This window comes from Gorilla gorilla, chromosome 9 (genome assembly GCF_029281585.2).
Source record: "Gorilla gorilla gorilla isolate KB3781 chromosome 9, NHGRI_mGorGor1-v2.1_pri, whole genome shotgun sequence".
NCBI classification, from domain to species: domain Eukaryota; kingdom Metazoa; phylum Chordata; class Mammalia; order Primates; family Hominidae; genus Gorilla; species Gorilla gorilla.
The window spans coordinates 3946138-3967615 of record NC_073233.2 but is presented as its reverse complement, the minus strand read 5'-3'; positions in this window follow the sequence as shown (position 1 = coordinate 3967615).

The window sequence follows — 21478 nt, the reverse complement described above, 5'->3', positions numbered from 1 at the left end:
TAAGCTGTAATTTTCCAAATACTTTAAAATTTTATTTCAGATACGTTTTTCATTTTTATAAGCTTCATCTAAAAGCAGAGTTCACCTAAGAATATACCTAAGAGCATATTACATAGAATATATTTTATATTTCAGTAGTTTAGCTAGGATTCTTTCAAAATTGAGAGGATCTACAAATATTTCTAACACATTAGTTTTCAGTCTTAAGGCTGAGTCAAGAACAAAGCTCCTAAACTTTGCATTGGTGATTGAGAACATTTTAAAATTGTTATTTAATTCATTAATTTATTTTTAAAAAAATTTCACATTGTAATTATATAGATTTATAGGATACAATTTGATGTTTCAATGAATATGTATGTTGTCTAATGATCCAATAAGGATAGTTAGTGTATTAATTACCTCATGCATTCATCATTTCTTTTTAATAAGAAATTTCAAAATCCTTTCTTCTAGATACTTTGTAATATACAATACTTTACTTTTAACTATAGTCACCCTGCTTTGCAAAGAACACTACAACTTATTCTTCCTATATAATTGTGATTTCATAACTGTTAACCAATCTATCTCCATTTTGCCCTCCCCACTTCTTCCTCACTGTTTGGTAACCACTATTCTACTCTACTTCTCTATTAACATTTTTTTTTTTAAGATTCCACATATGAGCGAGATCATGCGGTATTTGCTTTCTGTGTCTGGCTTATTTCACTTAACATTGTATCCTACAGGGTCATCCATGTTGTTGCAACTGGCAGAATTTCATTCTTTTTTTATGGCTGAATAGTATTTCATTGTGTGTGTGTCCATATATATATATATATACATATATAATTTTATGTATAATTATAATTACACATAAAATTATATATAATTATAATTAATTTTATGCATAATTATAATTACACATAAAATTATATATAATTATAATTATAATTATATATAATTATATATAATAATAATATATATTATATGTAATATATAATATACATAACATACATAATGTATATTATATATAATATACATAACGTATATTATATACATTATACATTATATATATTATAATATACATAATATATATTATGTATATAATATACATAATATGTATTATATATAAAATATACATAATATATAATGTATATTATACATATAATATATTATATATTAATAATATATTAATATTAATATTAATTATTAATAATTATTAATTAATAATTATCATTTATTATTAATATTAATATATAATATATTAATATTAATAATATATTAATATTAATATATTATACATAATATATTATATATAATATACATAATATGTATTATATATAATATACATAATATATATTATATATATATAATTCACTTGTTTGTTTTTATACACATAGGTTGATTCCATATCTGATTATTAGAAATAGTGCTACAGTAAACATAAGAGTGCAGATATTTTTCAAACACAATGATTTCATTTCCTATGGATATATACCCAGTAGTGGGATTGCTGGGTTATGTGATCGAATGATTGTTTTTTTTTTTTATTTTTTATTTTTTAGCGAACTTCCATAAAGTTTTGCTTAATGGTTGTACTAGTTTACAACCCCATCAACAGTGCATAAGTGTTCCGTTTTCTCCACTTCCTTGCCAACTCTTGTTATCTTTTACCTTTTTGCTAATAGCCATTCTAATGGGTGAACTGGTATCTCATTGCGGTTTTGATTTGCATTTCCCTGATGGTTAGTGATGTTGAACATGATTTTATTATATATTCGTCTTGACCCTTTCTATATTTTCTCTTGTGGCATTTCTTTTAGTTTATTTTGTCCTTTTTTTTTTTTTTTTTGCGAAGGAGTCTTGCTCTGTTGCCCAAGCTGGAGTGCAGTGGTGCAATCGGGGCTCACGGCAACCTCCATCTCCCTGGTTCAAGCAATTCCCCTGCCTCAGCCTGCTGAGTAGCTGGGGTTACAGGCACACGCCATCATGTTTGGCTAAATTTTTGTATTTTTAGTAGAGAAATGATTTCACCATATTGGTCAGGCTGGTCTCAAACTCCTGACCTCAGGCAATCCGCCTGCCTCAGCCTCCCAGTTTTGCCCATTTTTAAATAAGTTATTTATGTTTTTGCTGTTGAGTTGTTTAAGTTTGTTATATAATCTGGGCATTAACTCCTTAGCAGATGTATAGTTTGCAAATATTGTATCCCATTCTGTAAGTTGTTTTTTCACTCTGTTAAGTTTCCTTTGCTGTGCAAAAGCATTTTAGTTTGATGAAACCCCATTTATCTCTTTTTGCTTTTGTTGCCTGTGCTTTTGACGTCTCATTTAAAAAATCCTTGTAGAACCCAAAGTTATAGAGAATTTCCCACATGTTATCTTCTAGTAGTTTTTCATAGTTTTCAATCTTACCTTTAGGTCTTTAATCGCATTTGAGTTGATTTTTGTATAAGGTAAAAGATAGGGGTCTAATTTCATTATCCCACATGTAGATATCCAATCTTCTCAGTACCATTTAATGAAGAGACTGTCTTTACCCCTGTGTGTGCTCTTGACTCCTTTTTTGAAAATCAGTTGACTTTAGGTATGAGAATTTATTTCTGAGCTGTATATTCTCTTCCATTGGTCTATGTGTTTGCTTTATGGCAGTGCCATGCTGTTTTGCTTACTATGGCTTTGTAGTATATTTTGAAGTCAGGTAGTGTGGTGCCTCCAGCTTTGTTATTTTTGCACAGGATTGCTTTGGTTATTTGGGATCTTTTCTGGTTTCATACAAATTTTAGGGTATTTTTTTCTATTTCTGTGAAGAATTTCATTGGTATTTTGATAGGGATTGCATTGAATCTGTAGGACATTTTGTTAGTATGGTCATTTCAATAGTATCAGTTCTTCCATTCCATGAGTATATAGTGTCCATTTTTTGTGGATCGTAAATTTTTCCATCAGTGTGTTATAGTTTTCATTGTAGAGATCTTTCACGACCTTGATTAAATTTATCTGCAGATTTCTTGGTAGCTATTGTAAATGGAATTCCTTTCTTGATGACTTTTTCAGATAGTTCACTATTAGTGTATAGAAACAACACTGAATTTTCTGTGTTGATTTTGTATACTACAACTTTACTGAATTTATTTATGATTTCTAGTAGTTTTTGGTCAAGTCTTTAGGGTTCTCACTCTATATAAGTATATATAGAAAGAACCCTAAAGAGAGAGAGATCATATATATCTATATGATCATATATATAGATGTATACATATGTATGTGAGATCACATTTTCTACAAACAGAAACAATCTGACTTCCTTCTTTCCAGTTTGGATCCCTCTTATTTATTTCTTTTGTCTAATTGCTCTGGCTCTGACCTCCAGTACTATGCTAAATAGAAGTGGTAGAAGTTGACATCCTTGTCTTCCTCCATATCATAGAGGAAAAGCATTTAACTATTCACCATAAATAAGATGTTAGCTGTGGGTTTGTCACATATGGCCTTTACTGCGTTGAGGTACACTCCTATACCTACTTTCTTGACAGTTTTTATCATAAAGGAATGTTGACTTTTGTCAAGTGTTCTTTTTGCATCTGTTGAAATGATCACATGGTTTTTGTTCTTCTTTCTATTGTGGTGGTGTATCATATTTACTGATTTGTGCATGTTAAGCCATCCTTTCATCCCTGGGATGAACCCCACTTGATTATAGTGAATACTCTTTTTGGTGTGCTGTCGAAGTCAGTTCACTTGTATCTTGTTGAGAATTTTTGTATCTATGTTCTTCAGAAATATTGGCCTGTTATTTTCATTTTGTGCGTGTCTTTGTCTGGTTTTAGAATCAGGATGTTGCGAGCCTCATAAGATGAGTATGGAAGTATTCCTTCCTCATTACTTTTGTGGAAAAGTTTGTGGAGAATTGGTAGTTATTCTTTAACTGTTTGGTAGAATTCAGCAGTGAAGACATCAGGTCCTGGGTGTTGGTTGTTGTTGTTGTTGTTTTGATGGAAGATGTTTTATTATTGATTCAATTTCCAAACTCATTATTGATGTGTTCAGATGTTATATTTCCTCACAATTTAATCTGGGTAGTTGTATGTGTGCAGAAATTTATTCATTTTATTCTATATTATCAAATTTGTTGGCATATAGTTATGAGTAATGTCTTACAATCCCTTCTATTTCTGTGGTGTATCAGTTGTAATGTCTCCTTTTTCATCTTTTATTTATTTGAATTTTCTCTCCTTTTGTCTTAGTTTAGCTAAAGGTTTGTCAGTTTTACCTTTACACTTTGTCTTATTTATCTTTTGAAATATTTTTTAGTGTCTGTTTCATTTATATCTGCTGTGAGCTTTATTATTTCCTTCCTTCTACCAATTTTGGGTTTAGTTTGTTTTTGATGTTCTAGTTACTTGAAGTGTATAATTTTGCTTTGTGATTTGAAAATCTTTCTTCTTTTTTGGTGTAGGCTTTTATTGCTATAAATTTCCCTCTTAGAACTGCTTTTGCTACGTTCCATAGGTTTGGGTATGTTGGATTTTCATTCTTACTTGTCTCAGTGACTTTTGAAATTTTCCTATTAATGTCTTAATGAGACCTATTGATTTCTTGGGTGCGTGCTATTTAATTTCCATGTTTTTATAAAATTTCCAAGGGCTTTCCTGTTGTTGATTTCTGACTTTATATCCCTGTAATCAGAAAAGATACTTCATATGATATCTGTCTTCTTAAGTTTGTTAAGACTTATTATGTGTCATAATGTATGATTGGTCCTAGAGAATGTTTGGTGTACAGTTGAGAATAATTTGTATTCTGCAGCTGTTGGATGATGTATTAGTCTGTTTTCATACTGCTGATAAAGACATACCCGAGACTGGGTAATTTACAGAGAAAAAGAGGTTTAGTGGACTCATAGTTCCACGTGGCTGGGGAGGTCTCCCAATCATGATGGAAGGCGAAAGACACATCTTACATGGTAGCAAACAAAATAGAATTGAGAACCAAGTGAAAGGGTTCCCCCTTATAAAACCATCAGATCTTGTTAGACGTATTCACTACCACAAGAACAGTATGGGGGAACCGCCCCCATGATTCAATTATCTCCCACTGGTTCCCTCCCACAACATGTATGAATTATGGGAGCTATAATCAAGATGAGATTTGGGTGGGGATATACAGCCAAACCATATCAGGTGAGATCTTCTTTACCTGCTAGGTCCATTTGGTCTATGGTATAGTTTGAGTCTGTCATTTTTTGGTTGATTTTCTCTTCATAGAATCTGTCCATTTTTAAAGTGGAGTGTTGAAATTTCCTACTAATATTGTATTGCAGTCTATCTCTACCTTTAAATCTAATATTTGCTTTATATATCTGGTTGTTCTGGTGTTGGGTACATATATAGTTACACCTAAGTAATATATATGTTATGTCCTCGTATTGAATTGGGCCTTTTATCATTTCATTATACAGTGACATTCTTTTTTTATATAGTTTTTTTATTTAAAGCCTTTTAAAATATGACATGACTGTGGCTACTCCTGCTTGCTTTTCATTTGTTTGCATAAAATATATTTTTCCATCTCTTCACTTTCAGTCTATTTGTCTTTAATAGTGAGGTAAGTATCATGTAGGCAGCATATAGGTGGGTTTTGCTATCTGAATCCATTCATCCACTTTATATCTTTTAAGTAGAGTTTAATCCACTTCTATTCAAGTTTATTATTGATAAATTAGGACTTCCTTCTACCATTTCATTAGTTGTTTTTTAGATTACTTGTTCACTTCTTCCTTTCTTATTGTTTATCCCTCTAGTTTGGTGGTTTTCTGTGGTGCTAAGCTTTGTTTCTTTTCCCTTTTTTTGGTGTGTGTGTGTGTATCTGCTGTAATTTCTTTCTTTCTGGTTAGTGAAACTAACATACAGAGTCCTGTGTTTGTAACAGACTATTTTACACTGATAACAACATAACTTCTGTCACATAAAAATACTCTTGACTTCTCCCCCCCACACACATAATTTATATTTTTGTTACCTTACATTGCATCTTTATGAATGGTAGACTCCATGGAACATAGGATCTATGTCACAACTAAATCAATTATTTAATGGCAGCATTAAAGCAGCCCAAAGAATGTGAAAAACTGGTGTGGGTGTATTTAACTTTTTAAAAACTATGTTTCATAATGTTTTCATTAAAAAGTCTTTATCAGTTTGCTAATGCCTAATTTTTACAACCAGCCACCATAGATTTTACAGGATAAATATATTATTTCAGTGGTAATTGAAGCAGAATTTTTGTTGCTCTTCTTACCCTTAGAGATTGTGTATTATCCTCAGACGTAATTCTTTGATTTCTTTTTCTTTTCATGTTGTTACACATAGTTACCAACAATCAACGTGAGAATAACCTTTGAATATTTTCAAGCATTAAGATTTGTTTATACAGCTGCACAATTAGACAACCAACACTCTTGGGTCTTTACCTCTCAGCATACACCTGATTATTAACTTAAAGGTATGATGGGAAAAGTATCAATTTTTGTTGGTCACCTAGATTTGGAAATATGTAATAACTATAAGCTTGGGTCTGCTTCTTCAGAAGCCTAGGAATTGGAGTGATGGTTCTCTGAAGAGGCTGGAAACAAAGTATGTGTTTCCAGAAGGCTTAATAGAATATGTTGAGACATAGGCCATTAACACAAAAGTGAAAGAAATGCAAAAAATGTATGAAAGTAAGGATTTGAGAAGGGAAATTTTATTTTTAAGTCTAAGATTCCTATGAATTATATGAAAATAAATGTCCTATCCTTAAAATTAGCCAAAGGAAGCACTTTACTTATCAATATGATATGACTTTTCATACTCTTATCTAAAGATATCCTAAACTAAGATCCAGTTTTCTAAGTAAAGACCTTTTACTCATGCTTTAAAGCATGTTAGATGATTCCTACCACATCACATCATGTTGTTTACATGTATGATTTAAACTGCATTTATTCTTCAACTCACTGGTTCCTTAGGCTTCTTATCTTTCCTTGCACGCTTAGATAATTTTATGTTAAATTGATTTTTAGAAGTTTAGTTGCTGGGCGTAGTGGCTGTCGCCTGTAAACCCAGTACTTTGGGAAATCAAGGCAGGTGGATTGCTTGAGTCTTGGAGTTTGAGGCCTGCCTGGGAAAGATGACAAACACCATTGGTACAAAAATAAAAATATTAGCTGGATATGGTGGCACATGCCTGTGGTCCCAGCTACTCCAAGGCTGAGGTGGGAGGATGGCTTGAGTCCGAGAGGCAGAGGTGTGAGCCAAGATCATGCCCTGCTCTTCAGCCTGGGCAACCAAGCCAGAACCTGTTTCAAAAAAAAAAAATCTAGTGAGATTTGATTTCTATTTCTATGTGATTCAAAACTAGGAGAGCTTCAAGGCTAATGACTATTAAAAAATGGCCATTGCTACTTGCATTTTCTATGAAGCCAGCATACACAGCAACGTGCAACCTAAAAACCAAGCTATTTAATAAGTAGCTTAGATTTCAGGTTTGATTGTCTTTGAGGTTTGATTATTGCAGAGATCAATTGCCAGAAAAAATATAGACTAATTCTGCATTTGGTCTTTTTATCACATGAAACATCCCATCGTTGGGAATAAATTAAGAGTAAATACGGATGGTTATACCGATAGCGGTGCAGATATTTCCATGTTTATACAGATAGCGGTGAAGATATTTCCATGTTCATACAGATAGTGGTGTAGATATTTCCATGTTCATACAGATAGCTGTGTAGCTATTTCCATGTTCATACAGATAGCGGTGTAGATATTTCCATGTTCATCCAGATGGCTGTGTAGATATATCCATGTTCATACAGATGGCGGTGAAGATATTTCCATGCTCATACAGATAGCGGTGTAGATATTTCCATGTTCATACAGATAGTGGTGTAGATATTTCCATGTTCATACAGATAGAGGGGCTGATATTTCCATGTTCATACAGATAGCGGTGCTGATATTTCCATGTTTATACAGGTAGCGGTGTAGATATTTCCATGTTTATACAGGTAGCGGTGTAGATATTTCCATGTTTATACAGGTAGCGGTGTAGATATTTCCATGTTTATACAGATAGCGGTGCAGATTTCTCCTTCTTAATACAGATGGCGGTGTAGATATTTATATGTTCATACAGATGGCCGTGCAGATATTTCCATGTTCATACAGATGGCGGTGTAGATATTTCCATCTTCATACAGATAGCGGTGTAGTTATTTCCATGTGTAAAGAGATAGCTGTGTAGATATTTCCATGTATATGCAGATAGCTGTGAAGATATTTCCATTTTCATGAAGATTGTGGTTTAGATATTTCCATGTTCAAACAGATAGCGGTGTAGATATTTCCAAGTTCATACAGATAGCGGTGTAGATATTTCCATGTTTATACAGATAGCGGTGAAGATGTATGCATGTTTACACTGATAGCGGTGTAGATATTTCCATGTTCATACAGATAGCGGTGTAGATATTTCCATATTCATCCAGATGGCTGTGTAGATATATCCATGTTCATACAGATAGCGGTGTAGATATTTCCATGTTCATACAGATAGCGCTGTAGATATTTCCATGTTCATACAGATAGCGGTGTAGCTATTTCCACGTTCATAAAGATAGCGGTGTAGATATTTCCATGTTCAAACAGATAGCAGTGTAGATATTTCCATGTTCATACAGATAGCGGTGCTTATATTTCCATGTTTATACAGGTAGCGGTGTAGATATTTCCATGTTTATACAGATAGCGGTGTAGATATTTCCATGTTTATACAGATAGCGGTGTAGATATTTCCATGTTCATCCAGATGGCTGTGTAGATATATCCATGTTCATACAGATGGCGGTGAAGATATTTCCATGTTCATACAGATAGCGGTGTAGATATTTCCATATTCATACAGATAGTGATGTAGATATTTCTATGTTCATACAGATAGCGCTGTAGCTATTTCCATGTTCATACAGATAGCGGTGTAGATATTTCCATGTTCATCCAGATGGCTGTGTAGACATATCCATGTTCATACAGATGGCGGTGAAGATAATTCCATGTTCATACAGATAGCGGTGTAGATATTTCCAAGTTCATACAGATAGTGGTGTAGATATTTCCATGTTCATCCAGATGGCTGTGTAGATATATCCATGTTCATACAGATAGCGGTGCTGATATTTCCATGTTTATACAGATAGCGTTGTAGATATTTCCATGTTTATACAGATAGCGGTGTAGATATCTCCATCTAAATACAGATGGCAGTGTAGATATTTATATGTTCATACAGATGGCCGTGCAGATATTTCCATGTTCATACAGATGGCGGTGTAGATATTTCCATGTTCATACAGATAGCGGTGTAGTTATTTCCATGTGCAAAAAGATAGCTGTGTAGATATTTCCATGTATATGCAGATAGCTGGGTAGATATTTCCATTTTCTTGCAGATAGCGGTTTAGATATTTCCATGTTCAAACAGATAGCGGTGTAGATATTTCCATGTTCATACAGATAGCGGTGCTGATATTTCCATGTTTATACAGATAGCGGTGAAAATGCATGCATGTTTACACAGATAGCGGTGTAGATATTTCCATGTTTATACAGATAGCGGTGTAGATTTCTCCATCTTAATACAGATGGCGGTGTAGATATTTATATGTTCATACAGATGGCCGTGCAGATATTTCCATGTTCATACAGATGGCGGTGTAGATATTTCCATGTTCATACAGATAGCGGTGTAGTTATTTCCATGTGTAAAGAGATAGCTGTGTAGATATTTCCATGTATATGCAGATAGCAGTGAAGATATTTCCATTTTCATGCAGATTGCGGTTAAGATATTTCCATGTTCAAACAGATAGCGGTGTAGATATTTCCATGTTCATACAGATAGCGGTGTAGATATTTCCATGTTTATGCAGATAGCGGTGAAGATGTATGCATGTTTACACAGATAGCGGTGTAGATATTTCCATGTTCATACAGATAGCGGTGTAGATATTTCCATGTTCATCCAGATGGCGGTGTAGATATATCCATGTTCATACAGATAGCGGTGTAGATATTTCCATGTTCATACAGATAGTGCTGTAGATATTTCCATGTTCATACAGATAGCGGTGTAGCTATTTCCATGTTCATACAGATAGTGCTGTAGATATTTCCATGTTCATACTGATAGCGGTGTAGTTATATCCATGTGTAAAGAGATAGCTGTGTAGATATTTCCATGTATATGCAGATAGCAGTGAAGATATTTCCATTTTCATGCAGATTGCGGTTAAGATATTTCCATGTTCAAACAGATAGCGGTGTAGATATTTCCATGTTCATACAGATAGCGGTGTAGATATTTCCATGTTCATACAGATAGTGGTGTAGATATTTCCATGTTCATACAGATAGCTTTGTAGATATATCCATGTTTATACAGATAGTGGCGAAGAAGTATGCATGTTTACACTGATAGCGGTGTAGATATTTCCATGTTTATACACATAGCGGTGTAGATATTTCCATGTTCATCCAGATGGCTGTGTAGATATATCCATGTTCATACAGATAGCGGTGTAGATATTTCCATGTTCATACAGATAGTGCTGTAGATATTTCCATGTTCATACAGATAGCGGTGCAGCTATTTCCATGTTCATACAGATAGCAGTGTAGATATTTCCATGTTCGTACAGATAGCGGTGTAGATATTTCCATGTTCATACAGATAGCGGTGCTGATATTTCCATGTTTATACACATAGCGTTGTAGATATTTCCATATTCAAACAGATAGCGGTGTAGATATTTCCATGTTTATACAGATAGCGGTGTAGATATTTCCAAGTTTATACAGATAGCGGTGTAAATATCTCCATCTTAATACAGATGGCAGTGTAGATATTTCCATGTTCATACAGATGGCGGTGTAGATATTTCCATGTTTATAGAGATAGTGGTGTAGTTATTTCCATGTGTAAAGAGACAGCTTTGTAGGTATTTCCATGTATATGCAGATAGCTGTGTAGATATTTCCATTTTCATGCATATAGCGGTGTAGATATTTCCATGTTCAAACAGATAGCGGTGTAGAAATTTCCATGTTCATACAGATAGCGTTGTAGATATTTCCATGTTCATCCAGATGGCTGTGTAGATATATCCATGTTCATACAGATGGCGGTGAAGATATTTCCATGTTCATACAGATAGCGGTGTAGATATTTCCATGTTCATACAGATAGTGGTGTAGATATTTCCATGTTCATACAGATAGTGGTGTAGATATTTCCATGTTCATACAGATAGAGGGGCTGATATTTCCATGTTCGTACAGATAGCGTTGCTGATATTTCCATGTTTATACAGGTAGCGGTGTAGATATTTCCAAGTTTGTACAGATAGCGGTGTAGACATTTCCATGTTTATACGGATAGCGGTGTAGATATTTCCATGTTTATACAGATAGCGGTGTAGATATCTCCATCTTAATACAGATGGCAGTTTAGATATTTATATGTTCATACAGATGGCAGTGCAGATATTTCCACGTTCATACAGATGGCGGGGTAGATAATTCCATGTTCATCCATATGTCTTTGTAGATATATCCATGTTCATACAGATGGCAGTGAAGATATTTCCATGTTCATACAGATAGCGGTGTAGATATTTGCATGTTCATACAGATGGCGGTATAGCTATTTCCATATTCATGGAGATAGCGGTGTAGATATTTCCATGTTAATCCAGATGGCTGTGTAGAGATATCCATGTTCATACAGATGGCGGTGAAGATATTTCCATGTTCATACAGATAGCGGTGTAGATATTTCCATGTTCATACAGATAGTGGTGTAGATATTTCCATGTTCATACAGATAGCTTTGTAGATATATCCATGTTTATACAGATAGTGGCGAAGATGTATGCATGTTTACACTGATAGCGGTGTAGATATTTCCATGTTTATACAGATAGCGGTGTAGATATTTCCATGTTCATCCAGATGGCTGTGTAGATATATCCATGTTCATACAGATAGCGGTGTAGATATTTCCATGTTCATACAGATAGTGCTGTAGATATTTCCATGTTCATACAGATAGCGGTGCAGCTATTTCCATGTTCATACAGATAGCGGTGCTGATATTTCCATGTTCGTACAGATAGCGGTGTAGATATTTCCGTGTTCATACAGATAGCGGTGCTGATATTTCCATGTTTATACACATAGCGGTGTAGATATTTCCATGTTTATACAGATAGCGGTGTAGATATTTCCATGTTTATACAGATAGCGGTGTAGATATTTCCAAGTTTATACAGATAGCAGTGTAGATATCTCCATCTTAATACAGATGGCGGTGTAGATATTTCCATGTTCATACAGATGGCGGTGTAGATATTTCCATGTGTAAAGAGATAGCTGTGTAGATATTTCCAGTATATGCAGATAGCTGTGAAGATATTTCCATTTTCATGCAGATTGCGGTTTAGATATTTCCATGTTCAAACATATAGCGGTGTAGATATTTCAATGTTCATACAGATAGCGGTGTAGATATTTCCATGTTTATACAGAGAGCGGTGAAGATGTATGCATGTTTACACAGATAGCGGTGTAGATATTTCCATGTTCATCCAGATGGCTGTGTAGATATATACATGTTCATACAGATAGCGGTGTAGATATTTCCATGTTCATATAGATAGTGCTGTAGCTATTTCCATGTTCATACAGATAGCGGTGTAGATATTTCCATGTTGAAACAGATAGCGGTGTAGATATTTCCATGTTCATACAGATAGTGGTGCTTATATTTCCATGTTTATACAGGTAGCGGTGTAGATATTTCCATCTTTATACAGATAGCGGTGTAGATATTTCCATGTTTATACAGACAGCGGTGTAGATATTTCCATGTTCATACAGATATCTGTGTAGATATATCCATGTTCATACAGATGGCGGTGAAGTTATTTCCATGTTCATACAGATAGCGGTGTAGATATTTCCATGTTCATACAGATAGTGGTGTAGATATTTCCATGTTCATACAGATAGAGGTGTAGATATTTCCATGTTCATACAGATAGCGGTGTAGATATTTCCATGTTCATCCAGATGGCTGTGTAGACCTATCCATGTTCATAAAGATGGCGGTGAAGATAATTCCATGTTCATACAGATAGCGGTGTAGATATTTCCATGTTCATACAGATAGTGGTATGGATATTTCCATGTTCACATAGATAGAGGGGCTGATATTTCCATGTTCATACAGATAGCGGTGCTGATATTTCCATGTTTATACAGGTAGCGGTGTAGATATTTCCATGTTTATACAGATAGCGGTGTAGATATTTCCATGTTTATACAGATAGCGGTGTAGATATCTCCATCTTAATACAGATGGCAGTGTAGATATTTATATGTTCATACAGTTGGCCGTGCAGATATTTCCATGTTCATACAGATGGCGAAGTAGATATTTCCATGTTCGTACAGATAGCGGTGTAGATATTTCCCTGTTCATACACATAGCGGTGCTGATATTTCCATGTTTATACAGGCAGCGGTGTGGATATTTCCATGTTTATACAGATAGCGGTGTGGATATTTCCATGTTTATACAGATAGTGGTGTAGATATTTCCAGGTTTATACAGATAGCGGTGCAGATATCTCCATCTTAAAATGGATGGCCGTGTAGATATTTATATGTTCATACAGATGGCGCTGCAGATATTTCCATGTTCATACAGATAGCGGTGTAGCTATTTCCATGTTCATGCAGATAGCGGTGTAGATATTTCCACGTTCATCCATATGTCTGTGTAGATATATCCATGTTCATACAGATGGCGGTGAAGATATTTCCATGTTCATACAGATAGCGGTGTAGATATTTCCATGTTCATACAGATAGCAGTGTAGATATTTCCATGTTCATACAGATAGTGGTGTAGATATTTCCATGTTCATACAGATGGCGGTGTAGATATTTCCATGTTCATACAGAGAGCGGTGTAGTTATTTCCATGTGTAAAGAGATAGCTGTGTAGATATTTCCATGTATATGCAGATAGCTGTGAAGATATTTCCATTTTCATGCAGATTGCGGGTTAGATATTTCCATGTTCAAACCGATAGCGGTGTAGATAGTTCCATGTTCATACAGATAGCGGTGTAGATATTTCCATTTTTATACAGATAGCGGTGAAGATTTGTGCATGTTTACACAGATAGCGGTGTAGATATTTCCATGTTCATACAGATAGCGGTGTAGATATTTCCATGTTCATCCAGATGGTTGTGTAGATATATCCATGTTCATACAGATAGCGGTGTAGATATTTCCATGTTCATACAGATAGTGCTGTAGATATTTCCATGTTCATAAAGATAGCGGTGTAGCTATTTCCATGTTCATACAGATAGCGGTGTAGATATTTCCATGTTCAAACAGATAGCGGTGTAGATATTTCCATGTTCATACAGATAGCGGTGCTTATATTTCCATGTTTATACAGGTAGCGGTGTAGATATTTCCATGTTCATACAGATAGCGGTGTAGATATTTCGATGTTCATACACATAGCGGTGTAGATATTTCCATGTTCATACAGATAGTGGTGTAGATATTTCCATGTTCATACAGATAGGGGGGCTGATATTTCCATGTTCATACAGATAGCGGTGTAGATATTTCCATGTTTATACAGGTAGAGGTGTAGATATTTCCAGGTTTATACAGATAGCGGTGTAGACATTTCCATGTTTATACAGATAGTGGTGTAGATATTTCCATATTTATACAGATAGCGGTGTAGATATTTCCATGTTTATACAGATAGCGGTGTAGATATTTCCAGGTTTATACAGATAGCGGTGTAGATATCTCCATCTTAATACAGATGGCGGTGTAGTTATTTATATGTTCATACAGATGGCGGTGCAGATATTTCCATGTTCATACAGATGGCGGTGTAGATATTTGCATGTTCATACAGATGGCGGTGTATCTATTTCCATGTTCATGGAGATAGCGGTGTAGATATTTCCATGTTGATCCAGATGGCTGTGTAGAGATATCCATGTTCATACAGATGGCGGTAAAGATATTTCCATGTTCATACAGATAGCGGTGTAGATATTTCCATGTTCATACAGATATTGGTGTAGATATTTCCATATTCATACAGATAGGGGGGCTGATATTTCCATGTTCATACAGATAGCGGTGCTGATATTTCCATGTTTATACAGGTAGCGGTGTAGATATTTCCAGGTTTATACAGATAGCGGTGTAGACATTTCCATGTTTATACAGAAAGCGGTGTAGATATTTCCATGTTTATACAGATAGCGGTGTAGATATCTCTATCTTAATACAGATGGCGGTGTAGATATTTATATGTTCATACAGATGGCCATGCAGATATTTCCATGATCATACAAATAGCGGTGTAGATATTTCCATGTTCATCCAGATGGCTGTGTAGACATAACCATGTTCATACAGATGGCGGTGAAGATAATTCCATGTTCATACAGTTAGCGGTGTAGATATACATATGTTCATACAGTTAGTGGTGTAGATATTTCCATGTTCATACAGATAGAGGGGCTGATATTTCCATGTTCATACAGATAGCGGTGCTGATATTTCCATGTTTATACAGGTAGCGGTGTAGATATTTAGATGTTTATACAGATAGCGGTGTAGATATTTCCATGTTTATACAGATAGCGGTGTAGATATCTCCATCTTAATACAGATGGCAGTGTAGATATTTATATGTTCATACAGATGGCCGTGCCGATATTTCCAGGTTCATATATATGGCGGTGTAGATATTTCCATGTTCATACAGATAGCGGTGTAGTTATTTCCATGCGCAAAGAGATAGCTGTGGAGATATTTCCATGTATATGCAGATAGCAGTGTAGATATTTCCATTTTCATGCAGATAGCGGTTTAGATATTTCCATGTTCAAAAAGATAGCGGTGTAGATATTTCCATGTTCATACAGATAGCGGTGTAGATATTTAGATGTTTATACAGATAGCGGTGAAGATGTATCCATGTTTACACAGATAGCGGTGTAGATATTTCCATGTTCATACAGATAGCGGTGTAGATATTTCCATGTTCATCCAGATGGCTTTGTAGATACATCCATGTTCATAGAGATAGCGGTGTAGATATTTCCATGTTCATACAGATAGTGGTGTAGATATTTCCATGTTCATACAGATAGCGGTGTAGCTATTTCCATGTTCATACAGATAGCAGTGTAGATATTTCCATATTCGTACAGATAGCGGTGTATATATTTCCATGTTCATACAGATAGCGGTGCTGATATTTCCATGTTTATTCAGGTAGCGGTGCAGATATTTCCAGGTTTATACAGATAGCGGTGTAGATATTTCCATGTTTATACAGATAGCGGTGTAGATATTTCCAGGTTTATACAGATAGCGGTGTAGATATCTCCATCTTAATACAGATGGCGGTGTAGTTATTTATATGTTCATAGAGATGGCGGTGCAGATGTTTCCATGTTCATACAGATGGCGGTGTAGATATTTGCGTGCTCATACAGATGGCGGTGTAGCTATTTCCATGATCATGGAGAGAGCGGTGTAGATATTTCCATGTTTATACAGATAGCGGTGTAGATATCTCTATCTTAATACAGATGGCGGTGTAGATATTTATATGTTCATACAGATGGCCATGCAGATATTTCCATGTTCATACAGATGGCGGTGTAGATATATCCATGTTCATACAGATAGCGGTGTAGTTATTTCCATCTGTAAAGAGATAGCTGTGTAGATATTTCCATGTATATGCAGATAGCTGTGTAGATATTTCCATTTTCATGCAGATAGCTGTGTAGATATTTCCATGTTCATCCAGATGGCTGTGTAGATATATCCATGTTCATACAGATAGCGGTGTAGATATTTCCATGTTCGTACTGATAGCGGTGTAGATATTTCCATGTTCATACAGATAGCGGTGCTTATATTTCCATGTTTATACAGATAGCGGTGTAGATATTTCCATGTTTATACAGATAGCGGTGTAGATATTTCCATGTTTAAACAGATAGCGGTGTAGATATTTCCAAGTTTATATAGATAGCGGTGTAGATATCTCCATCTTAAAATGGATGGCGGTATAGATATTTATATGTTCATACAGATGGCGGTGAAGATATTTCCATGTTCATACAGATGGCAGTGTAGATATTTCCATGTTTATAGAGATAGTGGTGTAGTTATTTCCATGTGTAAAGAGATAGCTTTGTAGATATTTCCATGTATATGCAGATAGCTGTGTAGATATTTCCATTTTCATGCAGATAGCGGTGTAGATATTTCCATGTTCAAACAGATAGCGGTGTATATATTTCCATGTTCATACAGATAGTGGTGTAGATATTTCCATGTTCATACAGATAGCGGTGTAGCTATTTCCATGTTCATACAGATAGCGGTGTAGATATTTCCATGTTCATCCAGTTGGCTGTGTAGACATATCCATGTTCATACAGATAGCGGTGAAGATGTATGACTGGTTACACAGATAGCGGTGTAGATATTTCCATGTTCATACAGATAGCGGTGTAGATATTTCCATATTCATCCTGATGGCTGTGTAGATATATCCATGTTCATACAGATAGCGGTGTAGATATTTCCATGTTCATACAGATAGCTGTGTAGATATTTCCATGTATATGCAGATAGCTGTGAAGATATTTCCATTTTCATGCAGATTGCGGTTTAGATATTTCCATGTTCAAACAGATAGCGGTGTAGATATTTCCATGTTCATACAGATAGCGGTGTAGATATTTCCATATTCATCCTGATGGCTGTGTAGATATTTCCATGTTCATACAGATAGCGGTGCAGCTATTTCCATGTTCATACAGATAGCGGTGTAGATATTTCCATGTTCGTACAGATAGCGGTGTAGATATTTCCATGTTCATACAGATAGCAGTGCTTATATTTCCATGTTTACACAGGTAGCGGTGTGGATATTTCTATGTTTATACAGATAGCGGTGTAGATATTTCCATGTTTATACAGATAGCGGTGTAGATATTTCCAAGTTTATACAGATAGCGGTGTAGATATCTCCATCTTAATACAGATGGCGGTGTAGATATTTATATGTTCATACAGATGGCGGTGCAGATATTTCCATGTTCATACAGATGGCGGTGTAGATATTTCCATGTTTATAGAGATAGTGGTGTAGTTATTTCCATGTGTAAAGAGATAGCTGTGTAGATATTTCCATGTATATGCAGATAGCTGTGTAGATATTTCCATTTTCATGCAGATAGCGGTGTAGATATTTCCATGTTCAAACAGATAGCGGTGTAGATATTTCCATGTTCATACAGATAGCGGTGTAGATATTTCCTTGTTTATACAGATAGCGGTGAAGATGTTTGCATGTTTACACAGAAAGCGGTGTAGATATTTCAATGTTCATAGAGATAGCGGTGTAGATATTTTCATGTTCATCCAGATGGCTGTGTAGATATATCCATGTTCATACAGATGGCGGTGAAGGTATTTCCATGTTCGTACAGATAGCGGTGTAGTTATTTCCATGTTCATACAAATATTGGTGTAGATATTTCCATGTTCATACAGATAGCGGTGTAGCTATTTCCATGTTCATACAGATAGTGGTGTAGATATTTCCATGTTCATACAGATAGGGGGGCTGATATTTCCATGTTCATACAGATATCGGTGTAGATATTTCCATGTTTATACAGGTAGAGGTGTAGATATTTCCACGTTTATACAGATAGCGGTGTAGACATTTCCATGTTTATACAGATAGTGGTGTAGATATTTCCATATTTATACAGATAGCGGTGTAGATATTTCCATGTTTATACAGATAGCGGTGTAGATATTTCCAGGTTTATACAGATAGCGGTGTAGATATCTCCATCTTAATACAGATGGCGGTGTAGTTATTTATATGTTCATACAGATGGCGGTGCAGATATTTCCATGTTCATACAGATGGCGGTGTAGATATTTGCATGTTCATACAGATGGCGGTGTAGCTATTTCCATGTTCATGGAGATAGCGGTGTAGATATTTCCATGTTCATCCAGATGGCTGTGTAGAGATATCCATGTTCATACAGATGGCGGTAAAGATATTTCCATGTTCATACAGTTAGCGGTGTAGATATTTCCATGTTCATACAGATAGTGGTGTAGATATTTCCATATTCATACAGATAGGGGGGCTGATATTTCCATGTTCATACAGATAGCAGTGCTGATATTTCCATGTTTATACAGGTAGCGGTGTAGATATTTCTAGGTTTATACAGATAGCGGTGTAGACATTTCCATGTTTATACAGATAGCGGTGTAGATATTTCCATGTTTATACAGATAGCGGTGTAGATATCTCTATCTTAATACAGATGGCGGTGTAGATATTTATATGTTCATACAGATGGCCATGCAGATATTTCCATGATCATACAAATAGCGGTGTAGATATTTCCATGTTCATCCAGATGGCTGTGTAGACATAACCATGTTCATACAGATGGCGGTGAAGATAATTCCATGTTCATACAGTTATCGGTGTAGATATATATATGTTCATACAGATAGTGGTGTAGATATTTCAATGTTCATACAGATAGAGGGGCTGATATTTCCATGTTCATACAGATAGCGGTGCTGATATTTCCATGTTTATACAGGTAGCGGTGTAGATATTTAGATGTTTATACAGATAGCGGTGTAGATATTTCCATGTTTATACAGATAGCGGTGTAGATATCTCCATCTTAATACAGATGGCAGTGTAGATATTTATATGTTCATACAGATGGCCGTGCCGATATTTCCAGGTTCATACAGATGGCGGTGTAGATATTTCCATGTTCATACAGATAGCGGTGTAGTTATTTCCATGCGCAAAGAGATAGCTGTGGAGATATTTCCATGTATATGCAGATAGCAGTGTAGATATTTCCATTTTCATGCAGATAGCGGTTTAGATATTTCCATGTTCATCCAGATGGCTTTGTAGATATATCCATGTTCATAGAGATAGCGGTTTAGATATTTCCATGTTCATACAGATAGTGGTGTAGCTATTTCCATGTTCATACAGATAGCAGTGTAGATATTTCCATATTCGTACAGATAGCGGTGTAGATATTTCCATGTTCATACAGATAGCGGTGCTGATATTTCCATGTTTATACAGGTAGCGGTGCAGATATTTCCATGTTTATACAGATAGCGGTGTAGATATTTCCATGTTTATACAGATAGCGGTGTAGATATTTCCAGGTTTATACAGATAGCGGTGTAGATATCTCCATCTTAATACAGATGGTGGTGTAGTTATTTATATGTTCATAGAGATGGCGGTGCAGATGTTTCCATGTTCATACAGATGGCGGTGTAGATATTTGCATGCTCATACAGATGGCGGTGTAGCTATTTCCATGATCATGGAGAGAGCGGTGTAGATATTTCCATGTTTATACAGATAGCGGTGTAGATATCTCTATCTTAATACAGATGGCGGTGTAGATATTTATATGTTCATACAGATGGCCATGCAGATATTTCCATGTTCATACAGATGGCGGTGTAGATATATCCATGTTCATACAGATAGCGGTGTAGTTATTTCCATCTGTAAAGAGATAGCTGTGTAGATATTTCCATGTATATGCAGATAGCTGTGTAGATATTTCCATTTTCATGCAGATAGCTGTGTAGATATTTCCATGTTCATCCAGATGGCTGTGTAGATATATCCATGTTCATACAGATAGCGGTGTTGATATTTCCATGTTCATACAGATAGTGCTATAGATATTTCCATGTTCATACAGATAGCGGTGTAGCTATTTCCATGTTCATACAGATAGCGGTGTTGATATTTCCATGTTCGTACAGATAGCGGTGTAGATATTTCCATGTTCATACAGATAGCGGTGTAGCTATTTCCATGTTCATGCAGATAGCGGTGTAGATATTTCCATGTTCATTCAGATGGCTGTGTAGATATATCCATGTTCATACAGATGGCGGTGAAGATATTTCCATGCTCATACAGATAGCAGTGTAGATATTTCCATGTTCATACAGATAGTGGTGTAGATATTTCCATGTTCATACAGATAGAGGGGCTGATATTTCCATGTTCATACAGATAGCGGTGCTGATATTTCCATGTTTATACAGGTAGCGGTGTAGATATTTCCATGTTCATACAGATAGCGGTGTAGATATTTCCATGTTCATACAGATAGCGGTGTAGCTATTTCCATGTTCATACAGATAGCAGTGTAGATATTTCCATATTCGTACAGATAGCGGTGTAGATATTTCCATGTTCATACAGATAGC